This window comes from Herpailurus yagouaroundi, unplaced genomic scaffold, assembly GCF_014898765.1.
Source record: "Herpailurus yagouaroundi ecotype Mexico unplaced genomic scaffold, PumYag 141, whole genome shotgun sequence".
Taxonomy (NCBI): domain Eukaryota; kingdom Metazoa; phylum Chordata; class Mammalia; order Carnivora; family Felidae; genus Herpailurus; species Herpailurus yagouaroundi.
The window spans coordinates 42,630,591-42,648,075 of record NW_024412396.1 but is presented as its reverse complement, the minus strand read 5'-3'; the positions used below and the strand labels follow the sequence as shown (position 1 = coordinate 42,648,075).

The following is a 17,485-nucleotide window of genomic DNA, read 5'->3' as shown; positions in this document are numbered from 1 at the left end:
GGGCTGTCTTAGTGCACACACATTAATGTCTTAATGCTTTATGGATGAATTCACATTATCATAGAATGGTGAGTTCTTCATTTTCAGGCTCAAGGTGTTCATGAATACTGCATAGTCCTTATCTATTGCATTTTCTTTTTGATGAGTAAAAAAGGAGAGGACACGACTTTTAAATATCCCCAAAGTAAGAATACACCCGTTATTTTGAGAGCTCTGTGAAAGTTCATACCCCTTTCCCACACAGACACATGGATAGCAAAACTTCTGATAAACCTGCAGTCAATTTGACCACTTCCCTGGGGTTTAATGCCTCTTCCCCTTGCTACTGGTACCCCTTTCCCCACTTCAGAGGCATTTTGTAAACATTCAAGGACACCCATAACAATCTTTTGCACTTGCTTCCCTTATCACAGTTTACCCACTCCTGAGCAGAGCTCAGAGTTGGGCAAATCCATAAAACACCTGCCTGTTTCCACCTCTATACCAACCCCAGCATGGGCAAGGATTTTATTCAGTAACATATGCCTTCCTGTCCTGGTACTTTTAGAGCTTCCTGCTACTTTCTTGGGGCTGACGTGTTTCTCTCTTCACCTTCTTTCACAGCCAAGAACCCTACAGGGACACTGAGTCAGGTGTAAATTCCTTGTGCTTCCCCCATGGCATGGACATTTACTGTATGGGGCTGCACAGCAGCCTTTCTCCTCCTCTGGAGAACAGCACTGTGATTTCTCTCTCACTGCTTACCTCTCAGTCATGATGTGGGGTGCTGTTAGAGCTATGTCAGAGTATCCTGCTGGCCCACCCCTGGCCAAGAGGTGGATGCATGACTCAACTTAGGTAAGTGTGGCTCTAACACTTGAGCAGAAGTGATTTAAAAAAAGTGAAGTCCAGTGTTTAGGGGCAGAACCCTGAGAAGATTCTCAATTACTTCCTATTACCTGGGCTCCCAAAGCTGTTCTGATTCGAGCCTGTTCTGAGTCTATTTTGCCAGCATTCCCTTCAAATCTGTGTATCATCTGAGCATATCCTTCCAAGAAATTCCTTTTAGACTTAAGATAGCTAAAGTCGGTTTCTGTTGCTTGCAGCCAAAGAATCCTAAATGATGCAGGTTCCCACTCTTTAGTCTCTTTATGACTCTTTCCTTCCTACTTCCAGAAGGGACTGTTACAAAGAGACTCCCCTGTTATCAACCCCCAGATGTCTGTTTTGACCTCCTCTCTTACTGCCAAGACTGTATTTTCTGAGATGAGAACTTTTCTGAAAGACTTCTGTATGCTTGTTAGGGAGGATTGATGGCCTCAGTTTCCTCCAGTTGTCTCTCACCCAGCTTGCTTTCCTGTAAAGCTGGTCCAAATAATTCCAAACTTGAAATTGCTTTTGACTTTGATGCTTCCTCTGCTCCTACTTCACTTATCTTTTTCTTATCCCAGCCTCCGGGATGGATTGGCCTCCAATTTCTACACTAGGCTCCCTCCCAGGTCCTTCCTGATCTGGCTGTGGGCCCAGTCCCCCCACTGAAATCACCCTCTTGAGCCACATCTCTCCTGACTTGTGGTCAGAGGGCATCCCCCAGGGAACCAAGTCTCTCTAACAAGTATGCAGGAGTCTTTCTGGTTCCCCTTGAAAGTCATCAAGGAAATTACTTATAGTGGACAAGAGCAACCACCTTATGGATGGTTTGCTTAGTAGAAGGGCAGAGAAGTTTTTGTCTTTCAGAAAAGATGACTGAGAACCTAACATTATCAAGGCACTTTAGAGACTACAAAGACACTTGAAAGACTCTCTTTTTCCCTACTTCATGGTCAGAGAGAGATGTGCAGAGAATTACTATTAGCTGCCTACTGTGGCAGAGACTTTTAACTATGTATATGTGCCTGACGCTATGCTAAATACCTGAATTATCTTACTTAAGCTTACAACAGCCATGGGTTTGGGTAATATTGCCATTTCTATTTTGTAGATGGCTATTTTATAGCTTCAGAAAAGGTTAAATAAGTAGACTTAAGATATCTGGCTAGGATGTGGAGCCCGGACTCCAATCCAGCTTGCTTTGATAAGACAAGAAGGCAAAGGAGAGGCTGGCATCCTTTGCCGTGTGTTAGTGCAGCAGGGTTTGCTGTGTCCCATGGCTCTCCACCGTGAATCTGTACTTGAATCACTAGAATTACTATTACTGTGCCCACCTTCACCTGGGGGTCACTCCCCATTCATTCCCACAACACTATGTATGCTTGTATGTCTCAGCATTCTTGAGTGAAAAACCAGGGGACCCACTCATTGCCACAGATGCTATTTTTAGGTCTGCTTCCAGAGCTGATTGCTCTGCCCTGTACGTACCTCATTTTATTTGACATTTTCTAGGTGCAGACGTATGAGACCCTGGATGGAGTGTCAGAAGACCTGAGTTTGACCTGCATTCTGCCTTTACTAACAATATGGCCTTGACCAAACCATACAATCTCTTTGAGCCTTGGTTTCCTCATTTATAAAATGGGGGTTAAAATAGCTGCCTTACCCAAAGAAAAAGATATGTTAACTGTAAGGCATTATATGAATTTTTGTTAGGAAGCAATGATTCCTAATTTAGGAATGAGGAAAACCCAGATCATTCAGTTAAATCCATGGGAGAGCTGGATAAAGCAGAGACTGGCTAATGCCAAGTCTTGTGCCTTAGTTCCTTTCCCTCCCTTCTTTTTGATTCTGTAACTGGACTGTGGCTTCTGTATAGTATGGCTTCCACACTAAAAATTAAAATATTGATATTATATATGAAAGCATTTTCTTTGATCTCAAAGTTTATTTTTTGTCCCTGATTTTAAAAGAAATGTAAACATTTTTGTGAGCCCTAAAACATTATGGGCACAAGGCACTGCACATACTGTGCTAAATGGGTAAGTCACCCGGAATTCAGATCTTCTGCCTTAACAGCCCATCATGCTTTCTTGTGCAATGCTGCCTCCCAGAGTCAGGGAGGGAACCGAGTCAACTACCAGACACAGACTGAGAAGCAGAGCGGGAGAACTAGGCTTCGGAGGCAAGAAGGCACAGGGAAGGTCCCTCTTCAGTAGGTAAGCTTTGCTGTCAGACTAACTGAAGCTACTTCTTGCCAAGGTGTTCCTGAGAGGGGGCTGTCTCTTGCCTCTCTGATAGTGTTCCAGGGACAGCCTACATGGCTTGCTGTAGCCCTGATCCCTTCTCCCCACTCCCTGCCTTACCCCCTCCCCGCTTCAGAAAACACTTTCCTGTTATCAAAGTTCCGCTGCATACTGAGGACAGTACATGCACTATCTCACTGGGTCATCACAACATACTTAGGAAGGAGGAAACTAACTTTGGGAAGTCAAGAGCTCTTGCTACTGGCAACACATGGCTTGAGAAATCCAATATAACTCTTTCTGCCTCATCGAACTCCAGTGCTTTCCTTCTGCAAAGAATGACTCAGCCAGCCCAAGAACTAGGTGTGTATGGGATGGCCTTAGAACTCCTTGTCCAAACTGCCCAACCCTAGTTGGACGCACCTTTGTTGATCTTTGAATATCCTGGCCAGGGACAGGAAGTTGGTGGAGCAATGGCCTCACTAGGCAATTAGGAGAATAGGATCAGATTAGGTTCAGATAGTAGGAAAGCAGCCCAGCTTCTCACCCAGGATGTGGCAAGTCCACTGGATGCGCCTCAGTTTCCTTTTCTTTCAAGACTCATTGTTGCCCTGGGCCTGGGAGAACTATTGTCACTGTGGCAGGTGGGAAAACAGGGTTAGGAGGGCTAGGAGAAATCAGGCCTAGGCACACCTAAGGTCTGTGTGAGTATGAGAAAAAGACACTGGCCCCCTTAGGATAGACTGTTTACAAACGGACAGCTCCAGGGGGCATTACCTAAAAATTTTTTTAAATGTCCTTTCCTCTTGGCTGCCATACCCAGTGCCAGAACTGAGGCTTGGAGTTGGCATAGGGGTTCAATTACATTCCTACTCCTGCTCAGTCTTTCTGCGGGACCTGGGACCTGTCTGAAGGGCCTGTCTCACATCAGGGCCCTCTCACCCACTTCCCAAGATCCATATCCAGAATCTCCAGGCTTTCCAGATGACATCCATTATTTTCCACCGTCCAAGAGAAGAATCTAGAGTGACCTCAGAAAGAACATCCTGTGTTTAATCTTTTCAGTATAGATCAAATTGTGGGTCTTGGAGCTTTCGGCTCTGCCTTAGGCAAATTCCTTAATTTCCACAGGCCTCAGTTTCTTCATCTTGAGAATGGGGATGATAAAAATGACCTTGCAGGGCTGATTCAACGAATGGATAGCGCGCAGCACAATGCCAACACAGAGTAGGTCTGCAACACCACGTGGTCCGTGGCGCTCAGGTGGCCAAGACCTGCAGGATCCCCACAGGGGGTGTCGCACGCGCCGTCCCCACAACTCCTACAGGCTAGGAGGTGAGGGTCCCGAGTTAGTCCTCTCCGCCGGGCTCCTGTGGACACCTCGGATGCAGGCGGGGTGGCAGGGGCCGGGAGGGCCGAGCAGCTCCGCACTGCAGCCACCTGCGCCACGGCCTCGGCCGATGGCGCGCTTCCAGGCGCCCAGGGTGCGGCCGACTCCTGGCTGCGGGAGGCGGCGGGGTCGGCGGGGCAGCGGACCCAGCGGGCTAGCAGGCGAGCAAGGAGTTAAGCGGGGCCGGAGGCAGCGCGCCTGTCAGACGCGAGCATGTGCAGTTTGCACAGCATCCGTACTATGGGTGAGTGCCACCGCCGCCGCCGCCGCCGCCGCCGCCGGGGGCTCCGTTCGGCCCGGGCAGCGGCGGCTGCAGCCCCCCGGGCCCCGGGCCGCTACCGCGGGCGCCGGCATACAATGCGGGAGTAGGCGCGGCGCGGGAGGGCCGGCGGCGTGGGGGAGGCACCGCCGGCAACTCGACGCGGGGGGAGCCCGAGCTCCGCGCGTGGGGGCGGGGAGCGGCGGCGCAGGAGAGCGCCCCGAGTCCCGGCGCGGGAGGAGGAGCGGGAGCGAGCCCGGGAGACGGCGCTCCTGGCCGCACCTGCACCCGGCGGGCGGCCGGCCCTGCCCTGCCCTTGCCCGCAGCTTCGGCCCCGCACCGGTAGGTGCCCCCGAAGCCCGCGGAGAGGCCTTTCTGCCGCCCGTTGAGGTGGCCGCGCGGGGCTCCAGCGCCGAGTGCGGGGGGCCCGGGGATGGTGCGGTGATGGGAAGACCGGGCGACCGGGCTGGGGGTGCTGCCGGATCCTGCTTCCTCTTTGCTTTCGGTTTCGAAGCGTCTGCCCCGGCTCGAGAGCGAGCCGCAGATCGGAAGGTGCGCCCGGGCTTGGATTCCCTGCGGGGGATGGGCTCACAAGGGGGCGTGTTGGGGAAGGGGTGCACGTTGGCAACTTTCCCCGCCTGAAACAAAGGGGTATCGGGGAGGTGCGAGGGGAAGGAGGCAGCCGGGGATGTCTGGCCCCGGAAGGTTGATATCCCCCTTCCTCCGGGAGGAGAGCACCTCCGAGGCCGCCTCGGGAGTGCAGAGGGGGCGCCAGTTTGAGTGGAAGCTAGGAAGCCAGGGCATGGGAGTGGGAAACACCGACCCTCCTGAATCTGAGGCTAAGGACTTTGCTGAAAGGGATGGAACCGTGCCTAGATAACCCTGCCGCCTTCTCCCGAGGGTGAATGGAAAAACTGGGTGATGGTGGACTGCATACCTAGGTGTCCTCCCTTCTCCGAGTCAGTGCCCTGGGGCCCCCAGCCCAGCCCCCTGGCCGCCAGCTCTCTGTTTGCCCTTTCTGATTTCCAGTCCTTGGTGGGAAATGCAGGATTGAGATGGGGACCATTACAGCCCTGTTCATGGCAAGGGCAGGGAGACATTGGCCTCTTTCCCAGGTGTCTTCTTTTCCCTCTTTCTGTGCCCAGTCAGAAGCTGACCCCTTTTCCTCCCTTCCTGGGACTTTTCCCGAGGTTTCCTCGGAGATATGTGTGGTTGCCTCAGGTACAGAGTTTAGGGTGGCAGGTTGTTCTGATACCGCTTCAAACCCTCCCTGGAGAGAGAGAACAGGGCCCCAGAGAGCAGTGCCAATGTAACCTTGGGGGCTCTGCTGCCAATTCTCATGTGTTTTGAGCACCTACTAACAAATGAGCTGTTAACAATGGTCTTCAGACTTTGATCATCAGGAGGCCTGGGTTTCCCTCTTTGCTATAACCAGGAAGAGGGGTGAAGGTGAGGGCTGAATGGCTTCCCCTGAGGGTGGTATACTGTGTTTCTCTCTGTAGAACAAATGGGCCAGGATCCAGATCCCTGGTCCCTGACCTTGTGTCTCAAGGAATGAGGTGTCTCCAGCCCCATGCTGGTTTGCATATGACCACTGGCTTCCATGTGTGACAGGACTGCCCCTTGCCTTTCTTCGTCTTAGAAAGGACAGACCTTTGAGAGTCGAGTTTTCCCCCTGGTTGCAAGGCAGTGCTACATCTGCTTGCCTGTGGAGACAGAAGGCACTGGGGGTGGGGGTGGGGGCTGGACTGTTGGGTGACTCTTGCATGCTCCTGTAAATGGGCTAATGATACAAGTATTTGGGTCAGGGTGGGCCGTGTTACTCTAGAGACATGGAGGGGCGGGCTGGGATGAGGCTTGGCCTTCCACCCCAAGGCTTGGTATTTGGGGAGAGAGATGGGTAACTGGGAGACAACAGGTCCTTGGAGGCCAGATGACGAGCTGATTTAGTGTTGACTTTGGCCACTCAGAGGCACTGGAGTAAGGGAGGTTCCAAGACCAGTAAGGGGTAGCAGGAGAAAATGGAGTCCTCTGAACCATAGATCTGTGGCCCTGGAAGTTATGGCTGAAGTCAGGTGCAGGTGCTAGACCAGAGACCACCACCGGCCCACTTGTAGGGACCTTTCTCCTCTAAATGGGCAGGGTTGATTATTGCTTAGCCCCCCACTGGGTTTATTCCAAGCTATTTATTCAGAGCTGAGAGTAATGATATGGAGGCCTGACCTCCCCACCCCCAGTGGTGAGAGAAGGGCTATTCCATGGTGTTCCTCAGATGTACTGACAGTAAGATGGGAAAATGATACTCCCCTGACTCCCTCTCTTAAGGCGATGAGGCATGAAGTTTTACAATTTGTAAAGTGATTTAAGAGCCTTGGGTCCTTGAAAGATGTTAAATGAATTAGGGAAACTTGTACTGTGTTTATTTCATTTGTATCAGACTTATATATTGTTTCTAAAGGGAAAGGTGTCATTTTGCAGGAAAGGGCTAAATTACAGCTTTTGTGATGGACAAAGCTCAGCGTTGGTTTTAAAAGTGTAGTTTTTAATCAGAAGCACACAGGCCGCAAGTGTTTTTCTGTCTGTCTCTGCTTTCCAGGTATCTTCGAGCTCCTTCCTAGTAGGATTTTTCCTGGTTAGACAGTGTCTAGCCTGGACGTCAGTGGAAGTCCCCTTCCAAGCTCTGAGAAGGGTCTCCAATGATGTTGGGGACTCTGATGTTATAAGTTGAGACCCGGTACGGGCGGTAAGGCGAAGCCGTTTGGTCTTATCAGAGACCGTATCAGATCTGGCTGTCCTTGAGGGAAGGGAAATCTAACCCTTGCACAGCCTGGCTATTTTCAAATTTATATCCTTTTACTTTCCTCCTAGCTCCTCCCCTCACTCCCAATTTACGGTTTGGGTTTTCTTTTTCTTTTCTTTCTTTCTGTTTTTTTCTTTCATTGCAAGCACATTCCTTTTAAGGTGTGGTGATTTCTGACTTGGCAAACTCTCAGCTCCCTTTGTGGTAACACCTGGCTAAGGAGGGAATGTCAGAAGGGATTCTGCTGTTCCGAACAGGAAGAAATACAGCCTTTCTGGCCAGGCCTTCTCCACCACCACCTCTCAGAAACCAGAGACGTTGTATTTTAAAAGTAAAGTGGGAGCGGATTTCTGGGAAAGGGCTAGGAGGCAACACTTTTGGTTATGGTTTCCCTTGAGGAAAACTGAGTCACACTGAGAGCACAGTGGCTGTGTGTGAATGTCTGTGTTGGGCGAGTTTTCCTTTCCTGGGATCTAATGGTGTTTTAGGCTCAGGTACTAGAGGAGACCCTAATAACTTTATATTTTTTCATTATGAGATGAAGATGAAGTTTGGGTGTCCATGTGTTTGTTTTAGATGTACATGTGCTTCAGACTTTGCACTGTGGGATGCTCCATGCTGCTGTGATTTAAGGAAAAGGAAGTGGCTTTTACCCCTGCAACTCACATCCATAGATAGAGCTGAAGCTGAATAAGTAATGTCTCATCCCCAGATGAAAAGGAGGGCCTGCTCCCTTCCCTGTGCTCACACCCCTCCTGCAGGTGTGGGCTCCCACTCTCCTCCACCCTAAGGCTGTCCTCAATGTTCATTTTAACATCAATCCTCCTATATATAAATTTCGTGGGGTTGAGGTCACAGAGTGGTATTGGTCCCCTGCTCCTTCAAAGGATGGCTCTGAAAGGTAGCTTTCTACCCTCCTCTGATGTTGGTGCTTCTATCTTTGGGGTCAGTCACAGTCCTGTCTGGCAATCTGAGGAGTAACCAAAGCTATTGCCAATTTCTGAACATCCAGCTCCCCATTATCCTTTACTCTGCTGGCTCCCCAACAGAGGGTTTGATATCCTTTCAGGGCTCTTGGCTCTAGTGTGACTGGTATTGTAGAAGGGACAGCATCCTTGAAATTAGGGCCAACAGTCTACATGGACAAGACTTGGGTCTCAGAATGCTCCTTCCTGCTGCTCCATCCTTTAGAAGTACAACAGTTTAAAAAAATAAGACTCGCATTGTCAAATCCTTACCTAGTGTAGGGAGATCTAATAGATCAGGAGGCATAATCTGAGAGCACTTGCTGCCATTCCTTTCTACTTTGGGAGCCCCGCATTCAGAACACACTGGATTAGCCATTTCTGACTGCTTCCGCAGTTGGACTTGAATGATGAATGCTTTCTAGCTGGTTTGTTCATTCATTGTTTCTTTTCAGTTTTTAAGAGGCAACCCATCACATGAGTTTCTGGAATGGTCTGTTTCCATCAGAAAGGTCACTCACCCTGAATTTTCATAAGGCCTTGATACCAGCCCTGAGGATCTAGGGATGCCAGCCAAGAAGGAGATTGAAGAACCACAAAGAGAGGATTCTTTTCTGGACTTCTGAAGGGTGATTCATGCTTCAAGATAAAATGTGCTTCCTGGGCCCCACGGTTTCAGTGCTTGCATGGTCAATGGAGGGACAGGCCCTGGTGCAGCAAGAAGCCCACCTTAGAGACAATAATCGCTGTTCTTTGGAGCAATGGCAGGGACCTATTTTTAGCCTATTGTCGACCCCTATCTTCCTTTTTTATAGCTTGCGTTGGCCAGACCCCATTCTAGTCTGTAGGTTCCCCCTTCCTCTCATTCCCAAAGAGGCCTTTCCAAAGCCAGGGGTAAGGTATCCAGGGCATTGGTCTTACTTTCAACTACCCTCTTAAACATGGACGAGAAATATTGTCGGCACTGGGTAACACCAGGAGCAGCTTCAGATTTTTGTGTTGTAATTGTGTTTTTACCTGTTACAAACAAGGAGATGGCTTTCTTACGCTGACCTGTAGATGCCTTGAGGCTTTCATAAAGCCTGATCCGTTTTCTAGCACATGGTGAGTGCTTGTTAAATCATCAGCTGTGGTACTTGGATGTGATCAGATACTCAGATTTCTAGGTCATTGGGCAATGATGTCGTTTGTGCAGGAGCTGATGATTGGCAAAGGCTTCCAGAATCAGGGAATTTTGGATCCCTCCCTGGCTCACTTGTGTGACCTTGGACAGCCAATTGCAGCCCTCTGAGCCTTAATTCCACAAATGGAGCTTCAGCTGGCTTCAGTGATCACAAGAACGATAACAGTGTCAGCCACCCTACTTACTGTATGCCAGGCCTTGGGCTAAGCACTTGACATAAGTTCTCTTTTTCTCACAGCATTGAGATAGCTACTATTAATTATCTTCATTTTACAGCTGGAAAAACTGTGGCTCTGAAAGATAAAGTGATTGCACGTGTCACACAGCTAGCAAGTGTCAAAACTGGGATTTGAACCGAGATCAGTCTGATTCTATTGCATTCTATAGCTTTGGATCAAAGGATGGAACAAATGTTGAGGAGAAGGTGAATGTGGAGATAGTGTTAGACATAAGAAGGAGAGCTGATGTGGAGTAAACACAGCTAGTTAAAAGGAGATGGAAGTAGATTCTTATTTGAAAAACAACATCCCAGTGAATGTTCAGGAAGGAGAGAGATGTTGGTACCCTGCACTGAGGAAGTAGACCAGATGGCCTGGGAGTTACTATAAGGGGAACAGACTTTCTGCTTGGCATAAGAATATATCTCATAAACCCCATTTCATTTTGATGCCAAAATTGTTCTCTCGCTTAACAGACTCTCTGGGCAGCATTTTCTGTCACCCTACTGCCACTAGTCATAATAGCTTACCTTCGCAGATGCTCGACTCCAGATCGCATCCTCCAACCTGGTTTCTGGACCTTCCTCTGCTCATCATTATATTCCAGCTGTGGAGACCTGATAATGACTCTGAGGTCCCAGGTATACTCTTCAAAGCGTACCAAGCATTGGACTATCCTGTTCTTCCGAGAAAGTATTTGTGGCCACTGATTACTCTCTTCAAAGTGACCAGCTAGTTCATTGAGGTGGTTCTCCTCATTTTCATCCTTGTTTGTTCTAGGCAAGTTAATTTTTTTAAGTTTATGTATTTATTTTTGAAAACGAGAGAGAGAGTTGGGGAGGGGTGGAGAGAGAGGGAAGAAAGAGAATCCCAAGCATGCACCACACGGTCAGCGTGGAGCCCAGTGCAGCACTTGATCTCACAAACTGTGAGATCATGACCTGAGCCAAAATCAAAAGTCAGATGCTTAACTGATTGAGCCACCCAGGCAGCGCCCCCCTCCCCACCCTCCCGCCCATGCAAGTTAATTCGAACTCTTCTATCATTTTGAGGTGTTTGTGGAAGAGGAACGAAGGTTGAGATGGTGGCCCATGGAGGTAAGCTTACCTCTCTTTGAAAGTTAGCATGATGGTGTATAATGGAGCAGGCATTTGGGTTCTCTCAGCTCAGTGACTCTGGGCACATGGTGTGAGTGCTTTGGCTTTTAGTTTCCTTATATGTAAAATGAGAATGTTGGAAGAGAGGTTCTATAATATGTTCTCCAGCAATAAAGCTGGCTGATCCAGTAGAGTCTGGATAATTTGGTCCTTTCTTCGGAAATAACTTAGCTGGTCTGGAATTGTAAGAAGTCAGAGCTGGGAGAACAGAGGTGGAGTTGAAGGAGAAAGAAGCCAATTTGGAAATTAAGGGACAAAGTCAGTGCAGAAGCAAGTCCCATCTTGTAAAGCGGGACTGGGTCAGGTCATTCCTCCTTTGACCATTTAAGTCAGGCAGCTAAGAGGTGGCATCTTTTTACCCTGTATACACCATCCCCTAAACTGAGGGGAGCATCCCTTTTATCTTGTCTTAAAACTTAAACTTCACACTCCCCTCATCCTCCAATTGTTCCCAAGTGAAGGCAGCAGGGAAGTTGTGTATTGGTGTATGTTTCACATTCTGCACTTGGATTTGGCAGACTCCAGGGCCTGTTTCAACCCAGGACCCCCCCTAAGCCTCCAGGACCTGGGGACTTTGGCTGATGCTTTCCAGGTGACTCAGTGTTAGTGAGAACATGCTTCCTCTTGCTGCCTTCACTCTGCCTGGAAACCCAGTTTAGGAACTCAGGGAGTCACAGCTTTTTTCTTCATGGAATTGGGCCATCTTGATTTCTCATTGAACAATGCCATTTGTCCAAGGATCCTTGGATTCTGCTATCCATTGGTACAACATCTATTTTCATTTAATCGTATTCAAGGTTGAAGAGCAAATGAGTTCCCACTGAACCTACCAAACCAGTGGTAGGTTCTGCCTCTGCCTACCTTGCTTTCCCCCTTAACTCCTTACTGCCCTTATACCAGTTATTTCCAGTGGTGGTTACCATACCACTGGGAATGTGAGAGATGTTAGAAACTAATTAGAAACTGATGTTTCAGTTGATACAGGGACAAAACATTTCATTTTAATAGCTATGTTTCTAATGAGTGTAAAGAAACAAGACTCATCGGGGGTGTACTTACAAAGTGACTTTATTTTGTCTTCCACTGTCCTTTTATGCTTATTCAGTGGGATTCATTCTTTCCCGGCCTTGGGATGAAAACTCAGTCAGACCCCATAACTTTTTGGGTCATTCTTGGGCGGTAGAAGGTCCTGTGGTCACTTTAAGTCACAAAACGTAGTCTCAGATCAGTAGTTAATATGTCCAGTCCTTTGTCACTGGACTGGGAGGGACAGGAAAGGGCTCACTTGGCCAGGCCTGTGGTCTGCTGGCTTCCAGCTTCCTGGGCAGAGCAGGTATGTAGTGCTGATTCTCCTTTATGGCCACATTCATGGGTTTCTCAGAGATTCCTCCCCCACCACTTGCTAGGATCAGTCACTTCCAGTTGTCTTGAAAAGAGCAAATTTTCCTTTCTATTCTAGATGATTGTTCTTTCCTCAGCTCCTAAAACCCAGTGATTTGCCTCCAGCCTCTTCCAGCTAAGGTCCTGCAGTCTGTCCACCTGGCCCTCTTGGACAAGACCTGCTCTGGTCTCGTGCCAGCCTTCTCTTGCATGTGGCCCCATTAGCCAGAAGAAGAAATCGTGTGGCCTTTGGTGCAGTGAAGCTGGGAATGCAGGCTGAACCCCCAGCTCAGCCGTCTGCCTTGGCTCCTCTGATAGCAAATGGCCAGTCTGTGTCTCTCACCTTATGTGCCTCAGGTGGTGATTAGATGCTGGTCCTGTGCCAGGCAGATGCCCTCCTAGTTGCAGGGTCAGACATCAAGCTTCCTGAGCCGTCCTGTTGAAGCCCCTCTCACAGGCTTGGAAGTGTCAGACCTGCTATCCTCAGTGCCTTAATTAGGACTTTAGATTCAACCTCCTGATATATGTGTGTCATCAAAACCATAACTGTCATGAGAAGCCCGTGACTTCATGGCTACTATTGCTCAGGATACAGCTGCAGTACATATTAAACTAAAAATTTAACTTAAATAAAAATAGTTAACAACAGCTAACACTTAACTGAGTACTCCTAATGCAGGGTACTGTTTTCAGTACCATAAACATGCTCTTTCATTTAACCCTCATGGGAGAGACACTTATATTATTTCTATCCTACAAATGAGTAAACTGAACAAAGAGAGGTCTAACAGCTTGTCCAAGGTCACACAGTTGGCATCAGAGCCAGGATTCAGATGGAAAGAATCTGAGCCCAGAGCATGCTCTTTTAAACCACTCCACTCTGTCTGCCCACAAGGGTGGTGGGCAGTCATGGCAAGTCATGAGGTGGAAAGCAAACGGTTGGCAAATGCTGCCTTAGGGGCATCAGCGTAGGTTCTTCATTCCGGCATTCAAGGTCTCCATGCACTGCCTTTCCCTTTCCCTTTCCCAATAGCTCCTTCTATGTCCTTTACAGGAGGCTCATACTCTTGCATGGCTACCCTGCCCATATATTGTTTCCCTGCCCAGAGGGCCCTCTGCTTTTCTGCCTCCCGAAATCAAAGTCCTTTTTCAAAGTCAGACCTCATCTTTGCTGCAAAGGTATATTGGACCCAAACCACTTCAGCTGGGATCTTATACTCCTCTTGGGATTTCATCACTAAATTGGCAGTTTATTATGTGCTTTTCGGCAAAGAGCAGTGGAGGGCAGTTAGCAAACCCAGATTCTGATCTGTGCCATGAAATGCCTGTTGCTAACTTTGCTAACTTATGCGAGACCTGAGACCTCTCTGAACCTTGGTTTCAACACTTTTTTTCTCCAAGTTTTTGTTTAAATTCCACTTAGTTAACATATGGTGAAACATTAGTTTTAGGTGTGGAATTTATTTTGTTATTATTTTTTAATTTTATTTTTTATTCTTTAAAAAATTTACATCCAAATTAGTTAGCATATAGTGCAACAGTGATTTCAGGAGTAGATTCCTTAATGCCCCTTACCCATTTAGCCCATCCCCTCTCCCACAACCCCTCCAGTAACCCTCAGTTTGTTCTCCATATTTATGAATCTCTTCTGAAGTGTGGAATTTAGTGACTCATCATTTAATACAACACCCAGTGCTCATCACAAGTGCTCTCCTTAGTACCCATCACCCATTTAACCCATCCCCCCTCCCACCCACTAATGGTTTCGACATTTTTAAACTGTGGGTGTGGATTAACTCCCTTCAGCTTTCAGTGTATCATGATTTATGTTTACCTTCTTGTCCCCACTAATCTTTCAAGCTCTTGAGGGCTGGAACTGTGTCTTGTATGTCTTTTTACCTCCCAGGATTCTGCCCAGGGTTTTACACACAAAATGGATTTACTATCAGTTGGTTGACTGATGGGAAATGCTGCTGTAAATCTGCTCTGAGTTTGACTGACTTTTAGAAATCACCTTCTTCTGGGTGATCACCAGTGAGGACTTTGCAGTGTTCTATTCTGCACAAGTTTTAACAAAAGGTTGGGTCTAATCTGCTGCCTTTTATCTTTGAGAGACCTAATGTAATGCCATTAAGGCCCACACTCCTTTATCTGAAGTTTGAAAATCCAAAACATTCAAAAACCAAAAGCTTTTCTTTAACTCCTGTAATGGCAAAACCTGATCTGACTTATCTGCTGTGCAGAGTGTGACTATTCATAGATGTGGCCACAAAAATGTTTATGTGTTTACTTGAGGGTGCTGCCCCAGACCCTGCTGTGGGGATTACGTAATGCATGGGTTGTGTTCTATACTACTTCTTAGAAAATCTAAAAGATTCTGAATTCTGAATTTGGAAAATGGATTGTAATGCTGTTTGGTGTTAGTCCACAGAGGTGCTATTGGCATTCTGGGTGGGACTGGCCTTTGTTATGCAAGACTCTTCTGACATCAGAGAACCTCACATTACCTTTGCCTCTGGCCTTGCCCTAATCCCAGCCCTGATTCCAACATGACAGCCAGTGCCTTCGTTTACCAATTTGATTTTTTAAAAATATTGCATTATGAGATCATTCATCTTGATTTGTAAGTATTGTTGGCACCACATTGAAGTTTGTGTCTGAGGCAAGGGCCTTTCTTGCCTCACTTGCCTCACTTAGACACCCTGCATGACTCCTGAACCAAGAATGCTTTCCTCTTCCCCCTTCCCTGACTCTGGCATGAACTGGTGTGTCCTCAAAGTGGGAGCTACCTACTGGGTGTTTGCAGCTCATTTCAACATCTGATGCCCTGTCGGCTGAATCAGCTCTCAGAGACCCATGTAAACTGGTTCCTGGATGCACTTCCTACATCTGGATGTTTCTTTGGAGTCCAAGTGAGCCTGGTCCCTCTACTTCCTTCTAGGAAGTGATACACCTTCTCATGTGAGAGTCAAATGCTTGTAAATCCCTACATCTGCTTTGACCTGACATTAAAAAAATATATATATGTATATATGTATACATATATATATATATATGTGTGTGTGTATACACACACACACACACACACACACACACACACACACTCCTGGAATAGCCTGAAAACAATAGAAAGATGTACAATGATGGAATCTAAAGTGTTCCATTGTGGTTTTTCTTTTTTAAAGTAATGTCTGTCCCCAGTGTGGGACTTGAACTCAGGACCCCAAGATCAACAGTCACATGCCCTACTGATTGAGCCAGCCAGGTGCCACTCCATTGTGTTCTATTCTTTTTTTTTTTTTTTCTCTCTCTCTTTTTTTTGATGAGGAAACTGAGAAGTAATGGAGTTGGGAGTGTTTGTAGAAGAGCCAAGCTCAGAAAGCCTTGCTTCTGGACCTTCCCTTGGCACTTCAAGCTGGCAGGCTGCTCCCTTCCTTTCTTCCCAGGCCCTGGGTGTCCTCAGAATGGGGACGACTCATGAATCAGTTAGGTATCCCCTCTTGATTGAAAGACATCTTTTTTTTTAAGCCCTTTGTCCCTATTTGACAGCGATGGGCATGCTTATGGGAATTTAGACCACATCCTCCCCGCCCCCCCCCCCCCCATTAAATAACCATCCCTCTCAGAATCTGAGCCCTAAATATTTCTGGTCTGCCTTTTAACCTATTGGAGGTCCTCTGAGATCATTTCTCTATCCCTATTCCTGTCCATGATTCCTCACAATGTAGCATTTTCCATAAATATCCTTAAGCATCCTCTTATATACTGTTTACTCATTTTCTCATCCATTAAGAAGATATTCCCCAGACCAAGCTTGGCACCTGTTTCTTTGACTTCTTCTAAATACATCTTTGCCTCCAGACATTAAACCATTTATCATTTCCCTGGCCCCTATGGGTGACTTGTGGTCTTTTACCTATAGTCACTACGCAGGAAAATGCTGAGATATAGTATAATTTAAATTAAATATGGAGATGAAATTTCCCAAAGGTGCCCAATTGAATACTTTTCTTCTTATGCCCCATCAGTTGACCACATTGTCTATATACCCATCATTCAGGATCCTCATGTCAATATCTGTAAGAGACCATTGAGTTTCTTCTGTGGGTTTTATCTTTTGAAGCCACCCTAATTCTGTTTCCCCCTTGATTCCCCTTGGCACTATAGTTTCTCTTGCTTCTAAGGGCACATGATCTGGAATGGTGCCCCCTTTTTATCTAGCAAATATTTACAATGCCTTCTGATCACCCTAAATAAAATTCCTAAATAATATGACCCACATATATACATGTTTTTTAAACAAATCAATATAATGCCCTAACTGTAATATAACAGAGAAATAAAGGAAAAGTTAGTTATAATACAGTGTCATGTATTCTAGTATGTAATTGCTCAGGCACAACTACACAGAAAACAGAAGGAAGAAGTCAGATGCTGGAACCTGTGCAGAGAATCACTGAGAATGTAACAGCCACAAATACCCACAGGATCCAGGTGTGTTGTGTGGGTGACTCAGATACCAGGAGAGGTGCTGCTTAGGTTGACGTGATTTTCCCAGATGGTCAGCCGCTCTTGGTGACATTTCAAAGAATACAAAGTATAGTATCCCCTCTAACTGCACTGTGATGGCACTCCCAGACAATTCAGTATATGTTAAAACCATGCAAAAAAGTCACCTGTCAGTCCTGCTTTCTTAATAGCTCTTGAGTTTTAACTAATTTGAGTTGGCTGCTTGACCCTTGTTGGCATTCAGGATTGCAACCTCTACTTACTGTTTGGGCTGGAATAAGACCTTTAGAGGCCCTTAGCACTCATGGGCTTATGGTCCTATAAATAATTACACATAAATCAGTATAGAGTCATCATATAGAGTCATGTTTTTAGAAACAGCAAAATCTATTGGTGCACCAAAGTCACAATAACTTCTCTTTGACTCTCTCGTTTTCTGTCCTTTCAAATAGTTTTCTTCACCACCCCATCAAGGCTGGCACCCTAAGCACATGTGTACAGGCCAATTGGGCAATTCAGGGCCATGTAG

The 17,485-nt window shown here is 47.0% G+C and overlaps 1 protein-coding gene across 5 annotated transcripts in view; it reads left to right on the top strand.

The window, feature by feature from the left end:
• The first annotated feature begins 4,348 nt into the window (after positions 1 to 4,348).
• TMEM229B (transmembrane protein 229B) overlaps positions 4,349 to 17,485 on the top strand; it is a 40,043-nt gene continuing 26,906 nt past the window's right edge. Inside the window, exon 1 of one of the 5 annotated variants that reach the window (XM_040477459.1) lies at positions 4,349 to 4,430. The gene's annotated coding sequence lies outside the window, so the exon portion shown is untranslated. Of the gene's footprint in view, positions 4,431 to 4,608; positions 4,730 to 4,933; positions 5,087 to 5,177; positions 5,297 to 10,526; positions 10,552 to 17,485 lie in introns of those variants that run through there. The other 4 variants (XM_040477458.1, XM_040477454.1, XM_040477455.1 and 1 more) reach the window with 4 other exon arrangements.